The following is a 5,222-nucleotide window of genomic DNA, read 5'->3' on the forward strand; positions in this document are numbered from 1 at the left end:
GAGGGTGTTTGTGGCTATTCATGATGTCCTTGAAATGTTTTTTTTTGTGTGTGCAAAGCATCGGATCAATCGGGAGCCTCTATGAGTAAGGTGAAGGGGAAAAAAAAGCTTATATGATCTTTTAGTGTGCAAAAGGAAATTGCAAGGTAAATGGTCTGGTGTGCTGTAATTATGCACAAATCAATGTGTTAAAGGGGAGCTTAGGCAGCCTAAACATCTAACCTAAGTTCCAAGAGTAAGGGATTTTACTTAAGTTTTTATAAATTGCAAATGGTGCTTATATGTAATGAGTCTATGACATGTTAATGTGATTATATGTGATGTGATATGTTAAAATAAAACTTTTGTTCTGCTGGTCTAATGCACACATATGAGATTATTGTAATTATGGCTCAACGAGCAATTGTGATAGCACTTAAAAAGTGTTTTAAATGAGAATGTGATAGTATTATGAATCATGATGAACATGATATATGAAAGTGTGCATAAACTAGAAAATAAATGTATGTTTAAGTAGATATATTGGCATTGTGATCTCTTGGAACCATTGGATATAGTTGGAATGCCATAGGGTTGTGAGCACTCACCATTTTTTATTTTGTTTGGAGCGATGAGGCTTGAAGATAGTGATGGAGAGATAAGAGAATGTTGAGCATAACTTCATTCATCGAATATAACATGGTGTGTTTGGAAAGTGTTAGCAACCATGCTACAATTGCATGAAGATAGCTTACGACTCTATATGTCATTTGGTGTGTTAGGAGATCCGTTTATCCAATGCACATATGTTTATACATGTTTCCTAGTTACAATATGTCAATATATTAACATGAATTTTTATGATACATGTTTGATGTAATACCATGAGTAAAAGATATAGTATGTTTTTTATTAAACTTGATATTGTGGATTCTTTGTAGCAATCTTTGAGCACTCACTGATCTTGAAAAAGCTTACACTCTTTTATGTATATTTTGTAGAGAAATAGCTAACTTAAGGAGGAGAAATGATGATGCGATCTCGTATTTGTTGATGAAATCAAGTCGCTTTGTTCCCAATCGTAAAATTAAGTAACGAGGTTTTGGTTTAACAAAAAAGGCTGTTTTCAAATGTTGATAGTTTAAACAACGAAAATAAATAGATGATATCAAAACACGAAATAAGCATACATAATTGAGAACACGAATCAAGTATTTATCATGTAAATCAAAAATCAAATAATAAAATTTATCATAGGTTTCATCTTCCCTAGGTATCTAGGGAATTTAGTTCATACTCCTAAATAGAAACATCTCAAAGTTAGGATAACAACAAGACATAAAGAATTTTAATAAAACTTCAAAAGAAATTAAAAGGAGATCTTCAATCTTGAAAGAGATCCGCTCTGAGCTGATTTTGATGGCGTTCTCCGAGTCTTTTCTTCAATCTTCTCTGCATCCCCCTTAGGTCTTCTTCTAGTTGATATTTATACACTTTAGATGCTTAGAAAGCCTAAAATTTGAGTTTTTCCGCATGTTTGGGAAACAAGGTGTTATATTGACACAGGCTGGCACATGGGCGTGTGGCCAGCCCGTGTGGCTCACATGGGCATGTGGCCAGCCTGTGTGGAAGTGCCCAGGCCATGTGGATCCTGAAAACAGCTCTATTTGTCTGATTTTTGCTCGTTTTTCACTTTTTTCACTCCCAAATGCTCTCCTAAGTATAGAAACATGAATTTAAGGGATTAAGATCATCAAATTCACTAATTTACATCATTAATCATCCAAAAAATGCATTAAAAATGAGATTAAATGTTAATTTTATAACTTATCAAGATGCAACAACAAATAATTGGTTAAAACATTCCATGCGTTATAAAATCTCTTTCTTTTCTCTTTCATCATCACTTTCATCACCGCTGGAATTCTCAACTATACTCATCACCTGTGAATAAATTTTATATCCAAAATCATATATAAACAACTATTGATAAAACTAATTTAGTATAAATAAGTAGAACATAAATTTAACATCCAAAAATCAAATATAAACAATTATTGATAAAACTAGCCCTAAGCATAAATAATTAGACCATAAATTCAATATCCAAAGACCAAATATAAACAAATATTGATAAAACTAGATTACACATAAATAAGCAGAACATAAATTCAATATCCAAAAACCAAACATAAATAACCATTGATAAAACTAGATTACACAAAAATAAGTAGCACATAAATTCAATATCCAAAAACCAAACATAAATAACTATTGATAAAACTAGTTTAGCATTGTTGTTTAGTCACATAGTAGATATCTCTGAACCTTAGAAGATCAAAAAATTTTCAACTATCCTCCATGTAACACCCCTTACCCGAGACCGTTGCCGGAGTCGAGCACGAGGCGTTATCTTACTTAACTTACTAGATTGGAGCATAAAAAATTACTTTTAAAATTAATTCGCTCATGTTCAATCAATATGTCCCTAAAAAGGACCCTCGAGACCCTAAAACATGTAAAAAAATGGTTTAGGTTAAAACCAGGAACATTAAAAATTTTTCGAATACTTAAACAGATTAAAATAATTTATTTCATTGTTCACAATAAAATTGTACACCTGCGTAACAGTCACTAATTTAATTATAACTTAAGTTAAAAAACTCGAAACTTAGATCCGTAAATTTTCCCTACAACCAGATTCATATATCTTCTTATCATAAAATTTCTAGAATTTTTGGTTTAGTCAAATAGTAAATTTTATTCTTTAAAGTCTCCCATGTTACACCGTCTGACTGTTCTGCCCTCTATTCACTAAAAGTTAATTATCTCATTGTACAGAATTTAGATAATGTTCTAGTTTGTTTCTATTGAAAATAGCTCACTAAGGAATCTAAAAATATAAATTATGACTCATAATTCTTTCTATAAAATTTTTAATGATTTCCTAAAGTCAGAACAGGGGACTTCAACAACCATCAAATATCTCACAATATAAAATTCCTTTCCCTACACCGTTTCTTTCATGTGAAAATAGACTCGATAAGATTTAATTTTATATCTCATTCACTCTCTAATTCCATTTCTAATATTTCTATTTATTTTTCAAAATCATGTCAATGCTGCTGTCTAAACACTATTCCAGTGTAAATTTTTACTCTTTTATAATTTCTTTGTATTAACTATCATTTAGGCATACATAACACCAAAACATGTTCTTAATTAGCCATTTCAATAGCTAATCTTTATCGAATATTTACATGCTATTCATTAGCCATATCATAAGGACACACACACACACAAAATGACTAAGTCCCTATACATACCATAACTTAAAACGTTTCGAATCACAAAATACCGAGATGGCCAGATGATAGTGTGAAACAATCTCTGACGTCTTTACGATCCCTGAATTGGCTTGGCGATACTATAAAAAAGAAGGAAAATAAAGGGAGTAAGCGTAAAGTTTAGTAAGCTTACAAACAAACAAATAACAACATTTATCATAAATAATTATACTCATAAATTATCATCAAGTATCATGATCTTTACTTTCTTCTTTACTTACTCTCTTACTTGTTTACTTACTTGCTTACTTAAATAACTCATGATTATAACTTACTATTCCCTCACTGAAACTTCTTTCTCAACTGATAACTGAAATATTCTTAACCCTTATAACTCACTTGAATCTATTTATTATGTTTTTACCTGAACTTTCATGTAACATAGTCTCTTTACTAGCACGTTAAACTACTTGGAATACTAAGGATACTCGGGTCTCATGTCTAATAGTAACATGCCAAAGCCATGTCCCAGACATGGGCTTACATGGGATGTTTTCCGTATTGCCAATGCCATATCTCAGATATGGTCTTACATGGGAGTTCTCATATCAGTGCCCATGCCATGTCCTAGACATAGTCTTACGGGGGACCTCTCATCTCGGTGTCAACGCCATGTTCCAAACATGGTCTTGTGTGGGACCTCTCATAATCTCAATAATGCCAATGCCATGTCCCAGACATGGTCTTACATGGGATCTCATTCCCTTAATGTCATGACATTTGTATCCGATACATTCCTAATGTTTCAACGAGACTTTTTAACACTGATTCTCTATCATATCATACTTGAGTCAACATTAAATAATTTCATGAAATAAGTACATAGTTGCTGGAAAATAACATCATTAATAATAATTATTGAAATATTGCATTTATTTACCGTAAACTTACCTCGGTACAAAATACGATCAAATCTAACAACTTAGTCCTCAACCTTTTTCTTTCCCCTGTCTAAATCTAGATTTCGTTCCTCTTGATCTATAATAGAAAATTTAGCTTATTTAATACTCAAATTCATCAAAACAGTCCTTGACTCGAACTTTGGAAAAATTATGATTTTGCCCCTAAACTTTTGTATATTTACACTTTTGCCCCAAAGCTCAGAAATTAAACTTCATCCCTTATTCTTATGTTTTATAACATGCTGAACATCTTTCCATTCTATGGCAACATCAAATTCCCACTCCAACATTTACTTATGAACATTAGGTATTTTTACCGATTATGTCGTTTTACTCGTTTTCACTTAAAATCGCCTAGCAAAATTTGTTTAACATAATTTCAAGCTTCATATTCTACCATAAAACATCAAAATAAACACATTTCACCTATGGATATTTTTCCAAATATGAACCTTAACATGAATTAATGGTAGAATAAGGTAAACCGAGCTACGAGGACTCCAAAAACGTAAAAAAACATTAAAAACGGGGCTTGGATGCACTTAATATGAGCTTGAGAAAATGAAGAAACCCTAGATATGGTGTCTTTGAAATTTCAGCCCTATGGAGAAGATGAGCACATTTTGCCATCTTTTTCCCTTTTTAATTCTTTTTATTACCAAATGACTAAAATGCCCTTCATTAAAACTTTAGTTATTTTTATCTATGCATGGCCATTTTTGTCCATGAAAATCTAATGGTCTAATTACCATTTAAGGACCTCTACTTCAATTATGCACTTCAATTAAATCATTTATCATCTAAAACTCATATTTACCCACTTTTGCAATTAAACCCTAATATGCAATTCAGACATGCAATCGCTGAAATTTCTTATCGGTATTCTAACACATGCATCCAATCAATCGATAAATTATAAAAATTAATCACAATAAATTTTTCTATCTCAGATTCGTGGTTTCACAATCACTATTTTAGGATGTTAGATTTCTCC

Source organism: Gossypium hirsutum, chromosome D07, assembly GCF_007990345.1.
Source record: "Gossypium hirsutum isolate 1008001.06 chromosome D07, Gossypium_hirsutum_v2.1, whole genome shotgun sequence".
Taxonomy (NCBI): domain Eukaryota; kingdom Viridiplantae; phylum Streptophyta; class Magnoliopsida; order Malvales; family Malvaceae; genus Gossypium; species Gossypium hirsutum.